The sequence below is a fragment of the Thermobia domestica genome, chromosome 1 (genome assembly GCF_964235325.1).
Source record: "Thermobia domestica chromosome 1, izTheDome1.hap1.1, whole genome shotgun sequence".
Taxonomy (NCBI): domain Eukaryota; kingdom Metazoa; phylum Arthropoda; class Insecta; order Zygentoma; family Lepismatidae; genus Thermobia; species Thermobia domestica.
In genome coordinates, this window is record NC_137454.1 from 184,030,777 (window position 1) to 184,057,629 (window position 26,853).

Genomic DNA, 26,853 nt, shown 5'->3' on the forward strand with positions numbered 1-26,853 from the left:
GAAATTTGGTAAGTTTAGTTGGATAACTAATATGATGGACAATTGGATCAATTGCCAGTAACATTGATTTATAATCCGTAAGTCGCGGAACAATAGTTCTTAATACTAATAGACGAATCTAGTATTTGAACCCGAGATTTCAGCAATTTTCAAACCAGAATGCTAAATGCTAACTTTTATTTGTTCTACCAAGTACTCATACCGAGTACGCAAACCAGAACTCGACACCAGTTACGGACACTAATGAGAATGAGATATCTACGCAGAGTTCACTAAGATCACACTACCCGTTCCGTTTAATCACTCGTGTAGTTTCACACTCTGTCTGTAGTATGACAATTGTGCAAACCGGTTAATCGTACTGGAATTCCGAATGTTTTAACGAAAAGTATGACAAGGAGTTGCCGGTGTTTTTACTTCACAGAAATCTGCGGGGTGCTTGCATTAATTTCACCACCTAAACATTATTTTAACCTCTGGCTCATGTCTTATCTACCCCAGATATCTTTTGTTTCCGGTAAAGAACCAGACAGAAAACAAAATCATACAGCTAGCGACGTAGTAAATTCTTACGTTGAGCTCAGCGAGAAATATTCGCGGATTCCTGGACAGGAAAAGTTTGTAATTCCTTCGTTCTTTTTACAAATAGCTAAATAATAATAATAATAATAATAATAATAATAATAATAATAATAATAATAATAATAATAATAATAATAATAATAATAATAATAATAATAATAATAAATAATTTTATTATTTCAAATAGCCATGCCGTCTTATTTCGCATTAGAAGAAAGCACGGGCTTTTATTATTTCTGAAATAATCATTGTTTCTGTTGTTCGTATGCCGATCGTTTAAGAATGATAAGATACCGAACACTAACAACATGTATTATCTACTATGGATACTGCCTTTCCCTCTCGATTACTTTCTGGTTTTGGCTCTAGTACGCATACTTTCCTAATGCTTTAAGCCGTTGGCAACTCTGTGAAATCACCATTTGCTTCCATATAAAGAAGCTATACTAGCGATATCAGGAAAAAGGAGCCAGTGCGTGGTCGCACAATAAGGTGGATTTGATAAACATTGAGTAAAGATTATATGTAGGAGGTTAGAATTGTAATTTAAAGAAAGCATAATGGTATATAAATGTGTCTTTCAAACAATGGTAAGTACACCTTCAGTAATTAAATTAAGATTGTAGTGCAAATTAGAAAAAAAGTATGAACATATCAAAATAATAATATTTGATTAAAAGCTATTATATGACAGCATGTCTTCCAAGTTTAACAAACTAAGTGTGAGAAAACATTAACAATTTCCATAGTATATTACATACCTCAGAATCAAATTTGGAGCCTCTCGAATGTGTTTCAGCCCATCCATAGATGAGTAAGATACAAATTCCTTGATGGCGTCACAAATTGGTGCATATAATCCCACAATTCTTTTACTCCTGAAATATATGAATGCGTAAATCTACTTGAAATAAAAATATTTGGATATGTCCCTTCTATATGAAATGTGTGCATAGTAATATTTTCTCTGAAATTTGAATTCCATTTCGTATACAAAACAGATTTTCCTTCTACAAGCTTACATGTTTTTACAGTAGCAAATTATTCATTGTCGAATAGCATTGTCTGTAAATTATTAATACGTTCATATAAATAACCTTAGCAAATATAGTCTTGCTTATGACAAATATTGTCCAAAGACGTTAAGAAGTTTTAATCTCTAAATAACTTTCGTAAATAAATACATGTACGTAATACATATATTGATAATACTGATAATACACATGGTCTGAATATCATATCCATTCAACGTGAATGTTAAGTTTATATGTTTAGAATAGTCTAAGAAGTAAAACGATGTTGTTAAACCTGAAAGTGAATTGCATTCATTGCTAGAGGTGTAATTAGATTACAGGCTACTATTTACGATCCGTTATTAGCAATTTATACATTGTTAAATAGCACAATATATATAATGTTAAGTCATGACATTCATATGGCTAACAGTACTAAATGTAGTGTTCCTTGCAACCAATATAATCAAACTATTACAGGTATCTAATATATATAAAGGAAATTTAGTTACATTTGCACTTCAGATTGCTTATGCATTTTTACTGTTTCTCAAGAAAATAAATACAAAGCTTTTAGGGAGTCACATATCCTTTCACCAACCAGAATAAAGAATATGTGATTTAGATCACATAAATCTGTAATTTAGTGGGAGGAGAGAATTAGTGATGGGTCTTTCATGAACGAACTGACTCTTTTGAACGACACCTTCATGTGAACTAGTATGGAACTAGTTCATACATTTGGAACTGTCCGTTCAAAGTAACGACAGCTCCGCAGACGACGCCAACAGTTGAGTAATGAGAGCACCGTACAGAATTCCAGCAGTTGAAAGTAACGACGACTCCGCTCCGAAACAGCCAATAAGAATGCACCAAACTACCGCACACGCCTACCGACACCGATATAGTCAGAAGCCAGTAAGAATGCATACAGGGTTTTCATAATCTGAAGACAGATCTGCGTTACATGACGATTCGCTGGTCGTTAGTACCAGTCTTTTTCGACAGAGGGACTCTTTGGCTGCGAAAAAGTTACAAAGCAGATGTTGTGCTCCATCTGTTAGGAACCATGGGAAGTCAGTGAACGTAGTCGTTACCTTTTGAATGACACAACACCAGTTAACAAAGAACTGTCACCTTTGAACGACTCCCGTATCGGTGCCGGAGCGAATGAGCTAGCTCCACCAAATGAACTGCCTCGACCCCTCACTAGAGAGAATGGAATTCAAAAACACACGGTAAAGAAAGACAGAACTTGTCAATTCAAGTTAGGAATGACATAGATAAGAATATGAACATAAAACTTGTCCAAAAGAATATAAGAATTAAAAATTACCATTGAAGATTAGAAGCTGTGGTACATTGTACGATAGTGTTTAATTTATTATCTTGTCATTTTGATCTCTCAAAACATTTGAGATTGACGAATTAAAACGTAAAACTGGGGTAGAGAATTATAAGAAATGAAACCATGATTAAACCTGTTTACGTGCCACTTGCAATTGAGGTTGGGACTTCGCATCATATATATATATATATATATATATATATATATATATATATATATATATATATATATATATATATATATATATAAGTGGTCACATTATATAATGTACTTAAGGAACTTGTGAAAATGTTTTACACAATTTCCAAGTCCAGGAGTTATGATAGCTTTCCTTTCATCTTAAAACCTTCATCAGTTTCTGATGTATTATATTTTAAAATAATGAAATATAGTTCATTTAAAGTGTAATTTCAAAAACCTGAAGATACAGGGCAAATAAAGATATTATTATCCATTGTCAACTCTTCGGTAGCTTAGAGATTTCCGTCTGATTCAATGAAATATATTGATTTTTTTTTCGATCAGGGGACAAAATTTTTGAACGGCTCCTAAATCGAGTTATAATATTTTTTACGTAATAAGGACATTTTCCTAAATAAATTGTTAGATTTGGTTTGGATACACTGTATGTAGTTCCCAAAATATGAGGCACAGAAAAATGTTTCATTCAATGAAATTTATTGATTTTTTTTTTGGATCAGTGGCCACCAAAGTTTTGATTGTTATGTTAATGATTGATTCTTATCGTGAATATAACCTGGGACTATGTGTTTTATCCACTTGACTACAAAGAATCATATAGGATTTTTCGATTTGATTTGCTTAGGATATTGTGAATAGACGTAAGCTTTAAAATAATTTTAAAGCTTTCGTCTAATTATATTTAAAGAAGAAATACGCACCCACACAGAAATTGATAACAGTAACCCAAGAAATTTAATAAAATATTCTTAATATATTTTCATGCTAGGAAAAAGTTTGTTTATGACTTCTTGTAGCATTTTCAAACCTGTATTTCATATTGCTGATTGTTTTAGAACGGAATGGTTTAAGTAAATACATTTACTACTATTTTGAACAACTCATAGTTTATGCACCTAAAATTGTAGAATTTATTGAATTAAACCCCATCCTTTATTACGTAGATGAGCTTCTACGTGTTTCTGCATTCTTTGCTTAGTATGCTAGTACAAAAAAAGACCCTGTCATGCTCGATGTATCAAATGCTCACCTACAACAATTTTGCCAATTCTGGTTTGACAATAAAACTATTTCTATTCCTTTCATGATAATGATAGTGCAACATGTCTGTGGCTCAATTTTTTCTCTTTCTCTATTTATTTCAGTTCTAAGTGAGTAGGACATACACAACGAAGAGCCTAAAAGCCTCAGGGGAATTATTGGATGTGTCATTGACTTATTTCGACGAAAGTCTTAGAACATTTTATGCACACAGTTGAGGTAACGGTTGTGAAACCACTGCGTACATGCTGGTACCCTGTTCACACATTTTTATTCATACGGCCTTGTAGCTATTGCGCGTGCATCATTTTTTCTAGTTACATTGAGTCAAACGAGGTATTTTTTAACGACGTTGTAGATTAAAATTATTGCGATTGGCCACTTTCTAATTAAATTATACTATACCTACTATCTATAGCCGTTAAAATCACCCCGGAGACTCGTTTGACTCAATGTAGTTAGTAATCGCAGAGGTTCAACAACGGCTACTGATACAAATCCGTCTACGCTATTCGTCAAGTTACGAGTATATTTCACCTTATAACCCCGCGATGCTTCTCAGTTCCTTGTTTGTTAAATTCATGTTTGTGCTTCATATGATACTTATTATTATTGTGAAGCAGGATAAACTTTTTGCTTAAAATTACGTCAAGGACAAATATACGTAGGTTCTTTATGACTTTTAACATGTGTTAAAAACTTGCTGCTATTTGTACAGCATTTCGATAATGAAAATCAAACTTTCGGGACATGAGAATTGCGATTTATTTTTACCCTCTATTGAAGTTGCTATAAACTCTAGGGTTTAAATAATACGTTTTTTACTTTCTACTTGAAAGCACAAGAGATAATTAGTGTCAATATTTTCATACTTTGTTGAAAGTCGGACAGCGCGGATATGTGTCAAAATTCTTTCAGTTTGGTGAGACTGCTATTGAAGGTTAACTAATAGCAAAAATTGGTAATGAGAAATGATTGCTCCATCAATAGTATTACTTCTATTTACATACTTACATATTTTAATGTGCTATCATTGTACATCCTATGTTTTGTTCTTTTGGTGGTATTCAAATTAGTTAATAATCCGGTTAATAGGAAAATAAGTCGGAAAAAAGTAAATATAATATTCGTTACCTACTCTCAGCTCTGTTTCAACGAATGGAATTGACCTCTTAGAATGGAATTCAGATAAGCACATTCCCACTTCATTCACTTATTTTTCATTCAGTAAGTAGCTTTAAATTTCATAAGAGTTCTTAACTTTAAGTTGATTAATATTTCCTTAAAACAATTTAGTTTACAGTGATTACACCCTCATTCATTTCACGGGTTAACCATGTTTCACGTAAGTTATTGTGACGTAAACTAGCTGTGACTTGTTTAAAAATTATGTTTATACTTTTAATGAACTGTACGTTGTAACTATTTGATGTAAACTTAATCGTACATCACTGGCAAAAATAGAAAATATTTGAAAATACAAAACATCTTGATACAAATGTTTAAATGACATTGGATTTCATAACCATGTGGATTGTGTTAGTAGTTTGTTAATGGAGTATATATATGTACATAATCTGTACAAAGTCATTTAAAAACTTCTCGGGTGCTCCTAAGTTAATCTAGATACAGGACATATCGTGTATACATAAACTGCCACCACAGAAAATAACATAATAGGTATTCTCAGTTTGCTATTTGCTGATTTCTTACATATAATCATTCAATAAAACATCTAGAAATATGTGAAGAAGAAACTGGATATTTTCTTTCTTTCTTGTAATACATATTCAAATAGCTAGATCATAAATTTTTTCATACAGTATATTATGTATTCAGTGAGATATAAACCAAATTCTCTCTAGATTAGTAAATTTATTATAATACTAGCATAAATTACCAGCTTCGCTGGGTTAAATTAAGAAAAAGTAGTAACTTGTTCCGATAGACAATCACTTTTTACTATTATTAAAACCCTTTTAGGTATCGGTCATTTTCGGAAGCTCTTGTAAAAAGAAAGGATCTACAACAAGTCCTGATTCTCTACGATCACAATATGCAACATGGCAGCGGGTCAAAATGTCATCAAAGGTTGCATTGAAAACAATATAGTCACCCCTATAGATTTGAAACGGACAGTCAGACGTAAAAACTGAAAAACAAGTGTCTCATTATTTCAAAAGTACAACATATCACAGTAACCAGTTCTAGATATCCAGGCAGGGTCCACCTCCAAATTAGCAGTTGGTTCATTCTGCTGAAGGGAAAAACCTGAACATTTTGAACAGCTGTATTTCCTTGGTAACATACGTTTTCTGGGTACAATACTACAGAGACTGTTCAGTCCTCCTTCGTGACACTACTGAAAAGTGTTGTCTTGTCTCGTCTCGTAGTTAACACTGGTAATATACACAGTATGGAAATGGAAGCGTTATGGTGGACAGGTAAGCATATTATATTGAAACGTCTAACGTTGTTCTAAGAATTAATTTACCATCGCATAACGTACAAAGGATATATCATATTTACCTTGGAGACGGCTTCTGTCCGTTATGTAACATGTGCACTTCACACAGCACGTTTCACATCATGTTTTACCGAAATTGTCGGCCATGTACAGCAAGACAACGGTCCAGACGGGGATAATAATAATAGCCCACAGCTTCAAGCTTTGCCTCTCCTTTGCTTCGATATGCGGCCATTATACGTTGCCTCATATCTTCTGATGTCGTTGGTCTATTCGTGCAAACAAGGTCATTGAGTCGACCCCAGAAATAACAGTCCATGCACGTAAGTTCTGGAGAGCGAAAAGGAAAGGAGTATTGGACCCTCTTCCTAACAAACGATGCGGAAATAAAGTATTTAATGCACCTCTGCCACCACACACATTGATACTCCAACGTCTTTGTCGGTCGATCTGTAGTGCCCAGTGTGGATTCTCCGCAGCCCAATAATGCGCATTGTATAGGTTGACATAACCATCATTTGTAAATATTGCTTCGTCTGTCCACAGCACGTACATACTAAAAAACGTTGGGTTTGTCCTCAATTACTGACGGGCCAAATTACAAAACTGGGTGCGCTAATTACGGTCGGCATCTGTTAGCACCTGGCACAAGGAGATATGATACGGGAGGCGTTTATACTTCCACAGTATACGTAGTACACTTGTTTGACTAATTCCGCGATCCCGGGCAAAATCTCTTGAAGATGCATTAGGACGTACTTCGAGAGCAGCCAAACATCAATAACGACATCGTTGTTATTTACAATTGGAGCACGTTTGTGACCCCCATATTGAGGAGGTATGCGCCCTGTTTCTTTCAGACGATTTGCTAACCGTCGAAGTAAATTATGGGAAATTGATTGTCGTTGTGGGAACCTTGGGTTATAAATTCGGGCAGCAGCTTTATAATTTTGCCTACATTCCCCTAACACCATTAACATGTAAAACGCCTCCCCGTTCGTATATGGCATTGTTCCAATACAATGCTATCTTTAGCCGACACTGCAATAACACACGATATTAGGGTAGTACGTGCCACCTTCTACATTGAAATGGAAGCCTTCACACACACACACACACACACACACACACACTCACACACACACACACAAACACACACACACACACTCACACACAAAAACAATTCGTAGCGTGTATAACTTTTGCACAGCACAAGTACTTCACTACAATTCGTACTAACGACCCTTCAGCAAAGCCTGCTCAACTTACTGTAGAATAAACTGTGTTCGAGCGTTCCTTACGTTCGTGCCTTTCAATTCAAGGTTGTCTGCGACTGTTTCTCTCGAAAGTCGTATGTTTTGTACAACAAACATAAACCAGCAAACAGCACAATCCAGTTGCAGTAATCGTTATCAAAGATGTGTATGTTTATTCATTTCGGTATTTCATTTGAAGTTATACGTTTCACGACATTTATGTCTCACGAATTTCACTTTTACATGGCGCATAGGGAAGAAAAGGGCAGGTAAGGACAGGGCTGGAACTTGTGTCAATCCCATTATTCGCCTGTTGTTACTGAGGAACACTGAGCATAAGATAGGTATACAAACGAACCAGGTTGTGTCATCATTCAAACTTGGGTCGGGAATTGGGGGGAAATGTATTCTCGAACGGAAATAACAAAATAACGCCGAGAGGGTCGCAACGTCACACTCGGGGATTGGCAAGATTTATAAGTTATCTGATAGCACACGGCAAGTCCAGAATACAGATCTATTTATACCGCCGTTTTGGGTTCTGGGCTGAATGCTGGCAAATGGTGCAAAACAACATGTCCCAGGGGAATGCTCAGTATAATTGCTGTACCCTGGAGAGTTATGGTATGCATCATGGAAACAAATCATCGTGTAGTGCACACAGCCGAAATATTTCGTCCGTTGAACTAGCCAGTCGGGAGGATACAGTGTTCAATTTCCTTGATCTCATAGTGTTGGAGGTCTGGGAGGGAAGAGGCCACTCTAAGAAGCAACATCACAACTGCCATCCTGTGTGGACACCAAGACCAAGATCTGGGAAGAGCCCCAGACCTCTTACGAAAGAGCTGCTGGAAACATTGGTAGAGCATGCTTGCCTCGTTCCACATCTCGAAGAATTCTGTGCAAGCAAAGTCTAAACAGTTGTCCTCTCCCGACCGACTAGTGTCATTGACTCAATATTACGGCTGTGTGCACCACTCGCTGATGTGTTTTTATAATGAACACAACAACTCTTCAGGGCTACCGGGCACTGTCCATCAATTTTACCACCAATTCCACTGGATTGTGTTTTTTGACATTCATTTCAATGCAACTTTTGATGACGTTTTGACCCGCCTCCATGTTCCATAGGGTGATCGTAGCGAATCGGTGCTTGTTGTAGCTTCTTTCTTTTTACAAGAGCTTACAAACGATATACCATTTGACCCGTGTTAACATTTGACAATTTTGAGTTGGACCCCGTCTGGGACCCTGCAGGGGACTCTGGGGCGAAACTTTTTACTTCGCTCTGTTGTCGTTTGCAACTAATGGAATACGTGTTCTTCAGTTTGTACATATCTCGGACAGTTTTCGATTAAAAGCCTGGTACGGACTAACGGAATCACCCGATATATATCCCCTCCCACAATTTTTGCGGGGCTGAATTTGGATTTAGATCGCATCAGAAGTGTCACTGTTCATCTCAACGACCACAAAATCTTTCATTTTCGAGCATTTGTAAATGTTTTTCCTTCCTTTAAGTTACATCGTCAAAGTGATAAGACGAAAATCATCTCAGCTTTAAACTTCATCTCGGTTGAAACTTTGATCGAGGTCGGTCTGGGGGTACAAGAGTTATTATGTTTTATTTAGTTTTAAGTATCTCGCCCTCCTACCTTTTTCCATAAGTTCTATCGTCAAAGTGAATAGATAAATACTATCCCAGGCCTGAACCTCATCTATGTTGAAAATTTGATCGAAATTGGTCATGTGGCTTAAGAATGAAGTGACATACAAAGTCACTTTCAGTTTTACGTTATACATACATCTCCGCCTCCCCTCCCCCTTCTCATCGTTCCAACGTCAAAGTTAAATGATAAAAATTATATATATAAAAGTCCCCTCCGTTCGCCTTTCCTAAGTTCTGCCGTCAAAGTGATATTATAAAATAACACCCCAGGCCCGAACTTCATCCATATTGAAAATCTGATTAAGATCGGTCCTGTGGTTAAATCGTGATGAAGTCACGAAGACAGTCACTTTTATTTTTACTTTATGTATATATATATATATATATATATATATATATATATATATATATATATATATATATATATTCCCATTCCCCCTTCCCTTCGTTGCACTGTAAAAGTGAAATGAAGAAAACAGATTCCAGAACCGAGGCTTATCCAATGTTGAAAGTTTGATCGAGTTTGGTCGGTTGGTTCAAGAGTTATTAATTTTTATTTTTTTTATAAATTTATCCCCTCTCCTTCCCAACCCTAAGCTCTGGAGTGAAAGTGACATGCTGAAAACCACCTCAGGTCTGCACATCATCTATGTTGAAAATTTGGTTAAGATCGGTCGAGTGGTTTAAACGTGAGGAAGTAACAAATACATTTACTTTTGTTTTTACATTTCTGATATATATCTTCTCCTCCTCTCCTTCGTTGCATTGTAAACGTGAAGTGAAGGAAACATCTCTGGACCAAATCTTATGTAAATTGAAAGTGTGATCGAGATCGGTCGTATGGTTCGAGTTATTATGTTTTATCCATTTTCATATATTTCCTTTCCTCTCCTTCCCAGCCCTAAGATTTACTGTCAAAATGAAATCATAAATAACTTCTTAGGTTTGAGCTTCATATATGTTGAAAATTTGATTGAGATAGATAGGATGGTTCCTAAGTTATTAATTCACAAACATAGTCACTTTTATTTTTATACTTGTAGATTTTTGTATATCTCCTCCTCCAACCCCTTTAGTTGCCCCGTCAAAGTGAAATGATAAATCTCAAGGCAGTTCTGAATCTCATATACATTGAAAATTAGATCAAGATCGTTCGGGTGGTTGAAGAGTTATTAAGTTTTATTTATTTTCTTCTGTGTCCCCCTACAATCCTACTCCTAATTTCTACCTTCAAATTAAGTAGCTAAAATTACTCCTAGGCCAGAACTGCATCAACGTTGAAAATTTGATCGAGACGGATCGGGCGATTCAAGGCATTAAGAGTCACAAACAAAGTCACTTTCAATTTTATAATGTAGATTTGATGTTCATGATCTTTGATAGTTTTAGGAATTATATTTGTTCTATTTCCTGATAGTTCACTAATAAATGAATTATGAGCATTATTTAGGGTTTCTTGTACGGATTCACTAGAATGATAGAATGATAAGCATGCCCATTTTATTGATGTTTTTGTTGCAATTCACAATCCAAAGTTTTACGGGCTGTAACACTGCCTTGCTCTTGAACAGCTCAAGCTAACTCAAGCTAACTTTCGTGACCCCTGAGGGTGTAAAGAGCAAACCAAGGGACAGAAACTGCATACAAAACAAGTATAACAAATATTACGAAGATTGTAACAAAGACATTAAATTAAATACCTTAGAAACGCAAGATAACTAGTGGTTAGGAATTGTTTCATTAAGAAGAAACCTTGGAAAACGAATTGCATTACAATGATATGTAGAAATTTTTCTAGATCTAAATATCAGTTGGTACGATTATTTTATTATTATTATTATTATTATTATTATTATTATTATTATTATTATTATTATTGTTATTATTATTATTATTATTATTATTATTATTATTATTATTATTATTATTATTATTATTAATAATAATAATAATAATAATAATAATAATAATATACTATCTACAAGCAAACACTAAGTTAACAATGCTCGAATACACTAGTCCAAAAAATTACTGTTTGCTCTCCTAGGCAAAATAATACGTTCAGCAACAGCCTAACCAGTTGTTCCTCAGATCGTCAGGAATCTGAGCTGCGGCAACACTCAAGAAGTACAGTACATTTAATATCAGGAATGCCCTATATATTTCACGGATTGACCACGGAGTGAAAGGTCTGAGGCGGCCATAAGAGTTCAAATTAAACTAGTTAGAAAAATAATAAATTGGTATTTATTCAGATGTATATCGTCTTGAACAAAGCCATTAAGTATGTTAGTTTTCATGAAAGAATATGAATGTAGGTGGCCGCCTACATGGTCAGGATCCAAGAGTAATACTTCTTCATTGAAAATCACAATACTAGATTAATAGTGACGGTGCATTACGCAAACTTGAATCTTTGTCACCGGGAACTAATGGTAAATTTTCAATATTAAGAACGCAGCGTTTTACTCTATAAATCGTGCTAAACAGTTATAAGGTACAAACGATTTCTTGAATTTCTTTAATCTGGATGAATATTAGCTAAGTGTTTGACACATTTAACTACTGTCGGTCTTGGAAATTTGGTTCCAATGCCATTAAGAAATAACACAATTGGTACGTTAATATTTTAGAAGACTCATTATAACTTTCCTTCAAAACAATAGTTCCCCAAACAGGAAGTGGGAAAAATTATTTTCTCTTGTTTCTGCAACCATGAGAGTGACTAAGTGAGCATCTGTAATTTATTCCTTTCAATTGGCTTTCTCTATTCTCAGATTATAATCCAATTGAACATAAATGGGCGAATATGTAGTAAGAATTGGAGCTAGGATCATTCGTACGTTTTATTAATGATTATGAGGAATGAGTATTATGTCAAGGCTATTGTAAGCACTTTTAGGATGTCAATTTTAGGATTATTGATTTTTGTAAGTGTTAAAGAGGGCGCTTCCCGTGGATGGTTAAAATATTGTATGTTGTTTCGTATTTAAAAAAAAGAAGTTAGGTATTAAATGTTTGAGTGAATCATGAATTGATAACACTAAAAAGTTTGTAACAGTGCCATCTTGAGAATGAAAGTAAAGCTTCTGCGAGATATTTCCCCTTTGTTGAATTATGGAATTGAATTATGGTTATTAGTATAATTAATAAGCCTAATAAAAATAAACATAAATCATATTGGTGAAATCATTTAGTTAGTTCTGTACTGATGATTAAGGAATAATATGCGTCAGTTAAAGGCCAGGGCGTTTGATCTAATAGATGATAAGAGTGGTTGTGGGCTGCAGACATAAGTAACTTCTCTTGAGTAGAGACTGATTAAAATTGCAAATACGTAAGATTGAATAACTGATACGTAGGATTCTATTATTAATTTGGCAATTTGACGAATTATTAGTAGTGATTATATTAATATCGATAAGGAAGGAATTCAGGGAAAATTGGAACTGTTGGAACCCTTCTTGACCAAGTGTTTTAAATTTAAAATATCTTTAATAATGTTTATTCTTGATCAACAGTTGAAAAAAAAACTATTATTTGTGATATTGAGAAATGTACTTAGTGTTTATGTCATAGAAATTTAGTGTTTTATGGTTTTGATTATTAAATCTGTTGATACTGTTAAAACAGGTTGCCATTCAATTTAACTGGTCAAGTGTATCCTGAATGTTTAAGTGAGATTAGGGTCCACTCAATGTTACAGCTTTTGTCTAAAATTTAGATATTCTGATATTTTATGTAGTTTCCACAGATAGAATTCAGTGCTAAAATTTCTAAAATTAATTACATCTGATTTTAAAGGATTACAGCTTTAAAGCTCATAGGGTAGTCGATTACTGAATTCAATTTATTTGATTGTTAATTTTCTTGCATTTTTCGTATTCTATAATTGTCTTCGAAAACAATAACTATTTAACTTTACATTCAGGCAACTTGTAAAGTTCTTTAATCTTACGTAATTAGAGTTTTAGATATTTATGAATATTACAGTATCTTGTGTTTGGGATCGAGAGATGAAAGCAATTTATGTAAAACGTCATTGCAAGTTAATGCATTGATTGAAAATTTAGTTGCTAAGACCTGTTTAAATACACTATTTCTATATGCTGATTACTCTCTCACTATAAATCGATAAGGGAGATTGGGGGTGGCGTTTTGTGACCCTGACCACTGACAATTCGTTATTATTACTCTATTTTTTAAATTTAAATACACACGTTACAATGTGCTTGTCTCATGTGAGATAAGGTCAAAAAATGAGATGGAGAAGAATACTTTTGAGTAATATATAGGATTGTTCCGCATCAAAGACCTATAGGGTTACTATCGTAGTTTGAAGACCTTGATATGTGCCCTCCTGAGTTACGCCTTGTTGAATTATTAAATTGAATTATGGTTACTGGTATCATTAATAAGCCTAATAAAAATAAGCATAAGTCATATTGGTAAAATCATTTAGTTAGTTCTGTACTGATGACTAAGGATCAATGTGCGTCACTTAAAGGCCAGGGTGTTAGATCTAATGGATGATAAGAGTGGTTGTGTGCTGCGGACAGAAGTAACTTCTCTTGAGTAGACACTGATTAAAATTGCAAATACGTAAGATTGAATAACTGCTACGTAGGATTCTAATATTATTTTGACAATTTGCCCAATTATTAGTAGTAATTATATAAATATTGAAAGGAAAGACCTGCATTACCTAGAAGAGTTAAGAGTAAATATTCTGCAATTATATTTGCTATTAATTGTACTGCTATTGTTTCTGTGCAAATGATATTAATTATTTCAATACATTCCATGAATGGTATGGAGGCTGAGGGGTTCCTTAAGGGACATGGTCGACAAATATATGATAAGTGTGATTGATTCATCCATATATTATAAAAGATAATTAGATGGGTAGAGGTAAGGTTAAAGTAAATGTTAAGTGACTTGACCCAGTGAATACATGAAGGAATAATCCTATAAAATTGTTAAGTAAAATATGGGAAAATATAGTGATACATAAGACGATTCCTTTCCTGATGGCTTGCAATGCCTAAAGTAGTTTCGAATTACTTGCAAAGAGTTAAAGTGATATACTTTCATGGTACATTAAGACAATCCGGAAGAAATAAAAGAAAAGACATAAAAATGATGAATAGACCAATTACTGTTCTCGGTCAATGAAATAATACAATTGACAAAGACGGATCAAAAATTGACAAGATTGTTATTATTTGAGTTTATAACTGTTTATCTTTGATATTTATGTAGTTCTAGAATCGCTTAGAAGGGATATTTGAGGAATGGGGAAATACTATTAAATAAGGACTTGCGTGCGCCATATATGTTATATCGTAACTAACATTTAACATTGAAAATAATTGTTACTTTACTATTTTTGGTTTACGAGACCTTAGCTTACTTTCAGCAAATGAAAGTTCTTGAAATATTTTTGTTATTCAATTAACAAAGCCTGAGTGTGGATAGACTTCAACTACAATTGATATGTCTGTGATTTGCAAATTTCAGAACTGTGACCGAAGAGTAAACGTGTGGGGCTAATGTGTACCTAATTGATGTAATCGCCCGCATGTGGCATCTATTATAATACCAAATGCTGCCACAACTCATGAATGTAATACGTCTGATGGTGTAATTAATATTCGAATATCGATATTGGTGGATAATAAAATTCGATTATCTATATCTAGTAGACGTAGGAGTTAGGGCTTACTTAATTTATGGGAATCAGAATATTCACAGCTTAGAACACTGATGATCAGTTGTTTTTAGGGTAATAGCTGGCTGATGAATTTAATCAAGAAAATACAAAAGTCGGAAGGAAGACTGGGCAATAAATACTAATCTGATGGCTTAGATGATAGTTCAAATGGTTTCTAAGGTTTGGCCTTCTAAGGGATTGCGATTGACATAAGTATCAAGAAGAAGGGGAGCTAACAGATACACAATAAATATTGTAATTATGGTTGCAATGAGTATTTTTTGTGGTCGTGAACGAATACAACTTGTATAACGAGTGATATGGTATATTATAGGAGTAATTGGCTCCAAGCTTTTATTGGTAAGAAAGATATGATTATCTCATATTTGGGGCTTATAGCCAATACAATCAACTGTCATTTTAGAAATTTGTTAGTAGATGGAGATCTGCAATATTATTTTCTGCTCGAGAGATGTCCTGAAATCCTTCTAGTAATGGTGTATGTTGATCTAAGAAGATAACAGGACTAGAGCTAAGAAAGCTTCTCATGCAGCGAATATAAGACTTAGAATCTAAAGAAAAGTAAAGAATGGACCAATTTTTGAAACTATATTTCATAACGTATAAGCGTAGGGGTAGTCAGAATAGCGACGTGGGCAGGCCTATTAATACAAAAAAATGCTGATTAAAGAAAGTAATATTAATCTCTATAAACATTTATAAGACTTGAATTTTTGGCAAAGTCGGATTTATTATTGTTCCTTGAAAAAAAGTATATCAATAGATAAGTTCTGGCAGAATAGCTAATACTGCTCTCATGGATAATGCCTGGTGAAACTGTGCAATTCTATTCTACGTCTCATGAAGAAAATTGTCTTATGATGAATTTTCTAATATAACTCCTTTATATTCTCCTACTCTGAATAAAAATGAATCCAAGGGTTTAGAGAATTGATGTAGAATATGTTATTTGTGCTTCATGTAGTGTAGCAATTTATCTAAAGACCTTAATTCTCGTTGGGACAGGAATAAAATAGTTGCAGCAGTAAAGTATGTTCGTGTGTCCGCGTTGCTTCCAACAGTGAAAATATGATGGGTCCATACAATGAATCCTAGGAATCCAATTGTTATTATTGTATAATATAATACTAATACACTAAAGGTTGTCTTTTGACCCTTATCGTGAGTTTCATTCTGAGAAAATATACAAAATCCTGGGAGAATTTAAATAAACAGCAGGATGTCCAAAGAGTCAAAATAAATATTAATACAAAATAGGATCTCCTCCTGCTGAAGGATCATTAAGGAGGTATTGAGACTTTGATCAGTTAAGAATATTGTAATGGCTCCGTCTAAAGAGGTAGTAAAAGCAAAACTAGAAAGGTGGTAGCAAATGCTGATCAAACGAATTAAGTTATTTACACGAGGGTTATTCTTGCAGTTTGTATGTTATTTACGGTTTTGATGTAATTCACTACTCCTAAAACTTAAGAAACACTAAGTAGATCTAGGGGAAAAATGGAAAGGTCGATAGACGCACCAGTAAGAGCAATGGCTGTAGAATGTGAGCGTATATTGTTCTTCTAGTACCTGCCCCACTCTCTACATTTCTATCAGTTAAGAGTATTGCAAGAGATATGGGGAGTAATCAGAATCTTATAGTATTTCAACGAGAAAATGCTATATAAGGAGCACCACATATAATAGGTACAATCCGCGGCAAAAAACCTGCAACATGAGGATATAAGTTTATTGTGAAACTACACCTAACAACACAGGGAATGAACATAACGTTTAAGTGGAACGAATCACGCCAGGATAAACCTCGGCCTCCTCCCGTGCACACTTATTTTGGAGCAAAAGACTTCGTCATTTCACAATAAACTTATATGCTCATGTTGCAGGTTTTTTGCCGCCGATTGTACCAATCAACTACCGAAATCACCATTTATAATTAGTATTTGTATTTACAAAATTATATCCCTAAAGTATCGTGAAGAGGGAGACATTTTCCATGTAAATGAAATGACGAAATTTTTCGTTGTTTCAAAATGCCGGTGTCTGTGGTACCTGTACACGTCATAGATACGTCATATTTTGTCAGGCAGTGAAGATAGGAGCGAAGTTTGCGAATCCCTGCTTAAACTTGAAAAAAAAATAATCATCTTCAATGTAAGAAAGTGGTAAGCATGTTTTAAGGAGGTGTCTAATTGTAGACAGCTTGTAGATATGGTGAAATTACTAAATTTCGTCCAAATGTGTACATTACAGCCTAAGTAAGAGGGAAAATCAGACATTTTGGAAAAGTCGTCATCTTCGATTCAATATGGCGATTCAAAAGTTTGTAACCATGAAAGTTGTAAGTTGTGCTCATGGTAGAACAGTTACGTTTTGGTATATTGTTAAGGATGAAATGTAGTTTAAGGGAAGAAACAAATCATTGGATAAGCCGACATCTTGAATGCAAAGTTGCCATGTTGTTCAATTTCCTTGATCTGGCTTGTTATGTGCTAAGTTAAGGATAATAAACAAACATAAATCAAAGCAGTAGCTTGGCTAAGAGGTAACGCACCCGTTTTCAAAGTAGCAGGTCTGAGCTCTATTTCCGGCAAACCTTTGTTTCTAGCATTTTTTCTTATATCTATTCTTTCGCATTAGCAAACTACGTTCTGTTCGTTTCCCGCGAACAAAATATTTTCGTTATTACATACTTAGAGGGAAAGGAAATGTTTATACGACCAGTGTTGAGATTGTTTCGAAACGAGGCAGTATGTTGGTGTGAAGCTTCGAGACGATACCGAAGACTGGAGATGGGGCAACACCAGTGTTTCTTTCAGAAACATTGTTCCTGTTAGGAACTAACTTAGTATTTCTTGGACAATGCTGATACGATTCTATTTATCATTGTATTATAGACGTATCATTTTGGTCTCATCCGGGGATGCACTTTGAGAACACCGGGAGAGGGTCAGTGAAACAGGTCCGGAAGGAACATTGTGCATCACTTGCACGATATAGTGTCTTGACGAGACAACAATAGGACCGTTATAATCACAAAGGCTCTCCCACAAGGAATAGAACCCGGGATCTCGTACACCAAAGGCGCACGTGCTAGCTATTTGACCAGTGGGACACTGGACTACTTAATTGGTTACATTTTTAAATTTCTGCTTACTGTTAGATGCTACATAGGGGGCCAGCACCGATGGAATTATATCCCTCTAAGTTGCTCTCACACTTAATTGTTTGCATTCTTCCCCAAAACATACAAACACCAAACTTCGCCTACTTTTTAATCATGTCATATGAGCAACAGGAAAATTTCAATATCGTGAACAATTTCGCATACGGGGGCACTTTGAGAGAGAAGGGAAAGTGCCCCCAAGGAAACAGGTCTTGAAGAATCATTGGACATCACTTAGACAATATAGTGTCTAGTCGAGACAACAATACATTTTGTCTCGCGATAACAGTGTCTGCTTCAAGCCGGAAATGATCGCAAAAAAATCTCCCTCTTATGCCCCACGTGGATCCTCAACAAGATACATGCGTATACCAAGTTTGAGGTGTATAGCACAACTCTAGCCTAGAAACCGGAAGTTCATCAATATCTGAACAACAGTTTGGAAAATAGTCATAAGAACTCGTGAAAAAGTATAAAATTATAAACTTTAAGCACACACACAAACACAAACGCCTTTTGACAAAAGTCTCTTCGGCAGAGTACCTAGTTATAATATATGAGATATGTGGAAAAGTTGCCCTTTTGATTAATATTTTGTCTGACGGGCAATGTTGTAATCAACGTCAGTGTATAATACAGTAGACTCAACCTTATTGAAAATCAGTATACATTATAAAAATAAACGTTCGAAGAAAGATATATGTTGTTCTTTTTGCTTGATCTGCCTTATCTACTATGTTAAGGATAATAGGACAAGCATAAATCAACGTAGTAGCTTGCCTAAGAGGTGACGCGACCGCTTTCTGAGTAGCAGGTCTGCGTTCTATTCCCTTCAAACTTTGTTTGGTTTTGTATTCTTTCTTATCTCCATTGCTTTATATTGCAAAGTAGTTTCTGTTAGTTTTCTGCGAACAAAATATTTTCGTTATTACATATGTAGAGGGAAAATATAAGGGTGAAAATCGCACATGTCGGAAAAGTCATCTTCATTCAATATGGCGGTTCAAAACATTATAATCATGGAAATTTTAAGTTATGCTCACGATAGGACAGTCACGTTTTGCTATATTGTTAAGGATGAAGAGTAGTTTAAGTGAAGAAACAAATCATTGGAGAAGTTACCATCTTGAATGCAAAGTTCGCATGTTGTTGATTGGGCTTGATCTGCCTTGTTATGTGCTAAGTTATATTATATATGTGGAAACGTTTCCCTTTCGATTCAATAATTTGTCTGGCTGCCAATGTTGCAATCAACTCTCGTGTATAATAGACTCAACATTATTGGCAATCGATATATCATATAAAAATAAACTTTCCAAGAAAGAGAAAAAAGTAAGGGAAGATGTTGGTCGGAATCGAATTCGGTTATCCTGGTCAGTAGTCGCACATGTTTCCACTGGACTACTCAATTGGTTACATTTTCAAATATCTCCTTACTGCTCAGATAGTACATAGTGAGACATATATACATCTAAAGTCGCGATCACACTTAATTGTTTGCATACTTCCCCAAAATATAGAAATCTTTAACATAAACATCAAAGACTGTTATCCATAACGGTGTCACGTTAGTGTTCTTTATATGTGAAATACTCATGTACAAATTTTCGAGAAGAAAAGTGTTTTAAATTCTATGTTTAGTTTTTGAAAATAAGACATTTTTTAAATCTAAAAATTAATGTGCGAATTTAAAATTTTATAATTTTAAAAATCAGTGGTTTTCATGGATCACATTACTAAAATATTTAATATTTTTCACAGGTATAGTCACCAAGAACAAAACAATTTAATTATTATGCGCTGTTTTTGAAAAAATAATTTTATTAGTCTAAAATTGATAATGTACAACATCAACGTTACTGAAAGGTTTCACAAACTTTTATTTGTAGTAAATCCCTGAATTAAGGAAAGGATCATGTAAATATCACTATGGAATTTTAAATACCGTGTTATGTGAAAGAAAATGAACCATTATAATTTAGTTATTTTTATTGATAATTTTGAGATTCAGGGTGGGTATGTATCTCTTTCAAGTGTTTAAGATACCCATAACGTATGCTTCTAACATTCACATTTTTTGTTGACTTTAGTTAATATATATCAATCAAATTTCAACTATGGTCCAAATGAATTTAGAATGAAGTAACGTTAATAAATTAGACACATAGTAAACATATATTTCAGTCTATAAACTTTATTTTATTTTTTTCTTACATAGAAGCAAACTGAGAACAAAATAGTTAACTGACTCTCTCAAATTTCAACTACGTATCTAACGTTTATTCTAGCACCAGATTCGAATATCTATACACTAAAAACACAGGTGATAATAACTTAAAATGTGTTTTCTAACATCCTATCGTACAAGAGTCCCTAGGAGTGTTTCCCAACCAGCAATAGAACACAGAACAAAGTAGATCAAAGATCCGCTGGTCACAAGATCAACAAGAAATATTAAGAAAAATGAATCAAAAATAAACTTACGTTTGTTGAACACTTAAAAGTCGAAAAAAGGGAATGGAAAGCAATATTCCAACAGCAATCACTTTTATAGCTTGCATTTTTGAATTAAAGTATACTAAACACGCATAGAGAGAACCTTCAGCACGTACGGTTAGGAAACGAAAATGTATTAAGTCCATTCATTTTGTATATGAAAAAAAGTATTGTTCACATATATTCGCAGAATCATCAAATCGGAACTGATAACTCGGCACGAACTCAGCAAATTAAAATCGACATGAGGTTTGGAACATGGAATATAAGAAGTCTCTATAAGGCAGGCGCGTCGAAATTTGTAACGAATCTGTTTAGAAACATAGGATGGATCTCGTGGGATATAAGAAAGTTAGATCAGAAGGAAATGGAGGAGTCAAATCGGGAAATTTTACGTTCTCTTACGGGCGATGAATTAAAAATTACGAACTAGGAACAGGGCTTTTCGTTCACAAACAAATAATATCAGCAATTACGTTGGTTGAATTTGTTAATGATAGATTTTCTTCTACTTCTTTTAAAGGTCGGTGGTTTAATATTATTGTTTTAAATGCACATGCCCCAACAGAAAATAACGATGACGACAAAAAGAAAGTTTTTACGAAAGAATAGAACAGGTATTTGATCATCTCCCGGAATACCATATGAAAATTCTGTTAGGCGGTTTCAATGCGAAGGTAGAACTTTCAAACCGATTATAGCGAATAAAAGTCAGCATAAGGAAGGTTGTGACAATAGCGTTAGACTAGTGAACTTTGCAACATCCAGAAACCTGATAGTGAAGATTATAAAATTCTATGGGAAAACACATAACCAAACTGATCACGTTTTAGTAGACAAAAGAAAACAGTCTAGGACAACTGATGTTCGGTCGTTCAGAAGAGTTGATTGTGATACTGATTATCATCTATTAGCAACGATAATAAGAGAGAGACTATCGTTGAATAGAGGAAATATTTAATATCTGAAAACGGAGCGGTTTAATTTAAAGAAATTAGAGGAGAGTCAAGAGAGAGGGGAACCAGATTGAAGTGCTGAATACATTCTCGGTTTTTAGAAGATTCGAAGTGCACTAGTGTTCAGGATACTTGGTTGAAATTAGAAATAACATTAAAATTCGAAGAAAAGAAATATTGGGGAACGCAGAAATACGTAGGAACAAACCATGGTTCAATCAGGAATGCACTACAGTAACAGAAGAGAAAACAGAAGAAACAGGGTTGGCTACAAAATCCGAACGAAATAACTACTTAAAGTCTCATTGTCATCTGGTGGAAACTTCCAAAACTTTTAGAACAAAGGAATGCGATTTTTGAAAGATAAGACTATTAAATTGAAGATAATACCAAAAACAGAAACATTTGGGACGTATAAATCCATCAATGATCTTAAGAAAGGCTATCAACCTCGTGCTTATATATTAAAGAAAGCCAACGGAAGAGTTCTCATTGATCAGGATAGCATCTTAAATAGATGGAAAGTTTTCTGTGACAATTTGCTTAACACATAGCCAAACACTGATGTTCGTGAAGAAAGTGAAATTAATACAGCTTAACCGTATATTTAAGAACCTAACCAGAAAGAAACAGAAATCTCTATTTAAAAATTAAAGAAACACACATCTCCCGGTGTAGACGAAATTCTGGCTGGAGGGGAAAAATTGTAGAGTAAGATAGACAAACCTATTCTCCTTATCTGGAACAAGGAGCAATTACCACAAGAGTGAAAAGAATCAATCATTGTTCCAGTTGAGAAGAAAAGCAACAAAACTGATTTAATACTTATTGATTCATTTATCTTCTGCCAGCATCTAATAAATCCTCTTAAACATTCTATTAGCAAGATTAACTCCATACGCAGATGAAATTATTGGAGATTATCACAGCGGATTTAGGTAAAATCGATCAACTATTGACCAGATATTTACCATTCGACTAATACTTGAAAAAATGGGAATACAATATCCTGGTAAATCATTTATTGACTTTAGACTCAGATAGGAGGGAAACATTGTACAACATGTTTACAGAATTTGGAATATCGAAAAACGTTGATTAATTATGTTTAAATGAATCTCGAAGTAAGGTTCTAGTAGAGAAATTCTCGTTCATGAGCTGTCACGTTGGAAATGGCCTAAAAATAAGAAGATGCGTTGTCGCCATTATTATTTAACTTTGTTCTGGAGAACACTATAAGGAAAGACAGCAATCAGATCGTAGAGCTGAATTGTATTTACCGGGTTATGGCGTATGTTTATTATGAAAATTTAATAAGAGATGATAGAACAATAGAAAGGAATGCAGAAATCTTAACTAACGTTTGCAAGGATAAATGCCGCGGAAATTAAATACATGGAAGTTTGTTGAGATCGTAATACTACATCTTATGGATGCGTTAAAATACCAAATAATATTTATTTTCGACAAAGTGGATACTTTGAAATATCTATGATCATAAGTCACAGACCAAAGCCATAATCACTAAGAAATTTGATGTCAACTGAAAGTAAGGATTTCGTGTTATTATTGAGTTAAAAATCTTTTGTTGCCGCGAATTCTGTTGAGGAATTTGTAGCTTAAAATATAAAAACGAGAATAATGCTTGTTGTTCTGTATGGTTGCGAAACATGATAACTGACTGGGGGAAAACCGCAGATTAAAGTATTTGAAAACAAGATTCTTAGATCAATATTCAGACACCAAGAGGGACGAAAATGAGGAATGGCGGAAACTTCATAACGAGAAACACATAATTTATACGTTTACAGAAAATTGTTAGGGACATCAAGTCTAGGAGGCTCAAATGGGCAGGTCATGTAGCCAGAATGGAAGAAATTATAAATTCTTTCAAAGTTCAAACTGATAATTCAAATAGCAAAACGACCATTAGGAAGACCGAGACGCAGATGGGAGAACAATATTAAAATGCTTTTCGCAGAGATTGGAATATAAAGTAGAAACTGGGTCCAGATGGTTAAGGACAGAAATCAATGGAGAGCTTTTGTAAAAGCTGCACTAAACCTCCTGTGTCCATAGGCCATAGAACTATATTAAGTTGTTGATATATTTAGCTTCTTTTTATTTGACATAAATGCTATTATAGGAATTAAAAAAGCTTTAACCTAATAAAGAGGATTTCGATTCGACGTTTCCATTTGTATTGGTTCCATATATATTCCCGTTTGTATTGGTGCCCTTTTTATAGACTTGTCCACCGCCCTCATTAGCATCCCAGCACGGGCCTGAATCATACAACTTTACTTGTATATTACCTTCATATATTCCTGTGGTTTTCACAGTATTTACTATCAAATATCATCAAAACTATGAAGTAAATTTATATTCTTACCTCTCAAGTAAAGTAGGTCTAGTAGCAAATATGTGCCTCTCCAGTTCTTTGCTGTACTCCTGTAGCGCTAATGGTGTAACACGAACTATACGGTGCTGTCTTCGTAGTACAGGCAGTACTTGAATGCTTCTTTCAGTAGTCTTGGACTTCAAGCATTTTTTACACAAAAGCGGTATTCCGTTCAGAAGAATAATGTATCCAAACTCAATTACAGACATTAAACTTCCGCCGAGGAACAAAGATCCAATTCCGCCAAAAGAGACTGAAAAATGTAATGTTGTTGTTTTATATGTTTTTACAATTCATTATTAATATACTTAAGCTTCCGTTAGTTTGTTTTCTTCCGTATGTGTTAGCTATGAATTTGAAGTTGTAATACGTTGGCAAATGTTGAAATTATTTCAATTTATATTTTCCTGTTATTTCCAAAAGGAAGTAAAATGAAAACTCTTGTATCTTTTCTCGTGCTTTCCATAAGTGTCGACAAGAGAAACATACATAACTTAATTTAACTTAGTTTCGGTGATAATAATTTATATAAAAACCGAGCTTCTGTTAATTTCAAACAATGACAAACGTTTGATTTAAGTCATACATTTAGGTATTTAACATTTAATATGCGATACGGTTTATTTGCTGAATAAAAAGAAAGTATTACTCCTTATAATGGTCACTCTTGTCATCGGAGAGCACATTATGTAGAGATCCTTACTTTTACTTTGCCAGTAACTGCATAGGGTATACATTCTTTTAAATTGTTAACAAATAGGCCAGTCAATAAGGGATTCTTTACGGTCGAATAAGGACAAAAATGATGGAGAGCTGAAACAAGTTTATTTTCTTTATATAAGTGTCCGTAACAAGATACTAATTTTGCATTACTTTAGTACCACAGGTTTTGCCGTCATCTTGGAAAAATGGCAAAAAATATTAGTTTTGGTTAATATCTCGCATGGAAAGCATTTTACAGAAGAACATGTTTATTACAAAAACTAATCTGCATTATATTCTCTACAAGGAATGTTCTCTTCATTTTAGTCTAGGATGAACCGTTTAGATGTAATAGGCGTGGCAAATTAAGCCTTTTCCTTTCGGCATCGTTTTATAGCAAAACCTTAACAAAAAATACTATTTTTTAAATGATTTTTGTATAAAATACAAAATAATACATTTTTCATTCATCGCAGGTATGACCAAGGATAAGTAATTAGATCACCTACGTTCAAGATGTCAGCTGAAAAATGTTTCATCTATGAGATATTTCTCGGTGATGGTGTTACATGTGTTCTTACATCTGTGATAACTGTATATGTGTTGGGTGCTGCTTTATACATTTTAGCCGCAAAGTTCTCTTATAATGTTAGGATTACAAGTTAGGGCTAACGATATATAATTTTTTCCAGATATATAACATTCCACTAAACCAATCATTGCCAAATGTAAATATGAATGTTTACTTTAATGTAATCTATAATTCCTATTAAAAGCTGATCTAAAAAACATATTTATAAAATATATAACCAAGAACAAAAACTCAACACATCTTAGCAAATCTATATAATCTGAATCTACACTATCCACATAAGGGAGTCTAATTTTTATCTTCTTTAAAACATTTTCACCTTTTCGTGTGTACGTATTGCAGCACTTATTTCCCAACCTGTCCCCTGTGTTTCCGCAAATGTAGTTAGCTCCAAAACTTTCTCGGGTCGTCGCAAATAACCTTCAAGTACACTTCATCCAATCCGGCAACCTCTTCTACTCTTCCTATTCTGAAGCACCTCAACATCCTAATGCGTGAGCACTAAGCTCATTTTGAGCACACAGCTTCTCCTGAGCACAAAGCCCCAAATGAGCATACAGCTCCTACTGACAACATAGCCCCACTAAAAGCTCCTTCTGTGCCTCATTTGAGCACACAGCTGATCTAAAAGCATTACTTGGCGGGATTTTTTTTCGACAGAACAAAAAATATGGGTCTCTTAAAACATGTCTAGTTGCAAAAAAAAAAAAAAAAAAGTTTGAACAATATCTGAGATGGTGATGGTACATGCTCTGCCTGAATTCAAATGGAAAACACCGGAAATTAAATAATTAGTTTTTGACTTTCTATTTGAAAGCACAAGAGATAATTAGTGTCGATATTTTCATACTTTGTTGAAAGTCGGACAGCGCAAAACTCTTTGAGTTTGGTGAGACTGCTATTAAATGTTAACTAATAGCAAAAACTGGTAATGAAAAATGATTGTTCCATCAAGAGTATCATTTCTATTTACATACTTACATATTTTAATGTGCCATTATTGTACATTCTATGTTTTGTTCTCTTGGTGGTATTCAAATTAGTTAATGATTCGGTTAATAGGAAAATAAGTCAAACAACGTAAATATAATTTTGGTTACCTACTCTCAGCTCTGTTTCAACTAATGGAATTGACATTTTAGAATGATTTTCAGATAAGCAAACTCTCGCATCATTCACTTATTTTTCATTTAGTAAGTAGTTTTAAATATCATAAGAGTTGTTAACTTTAA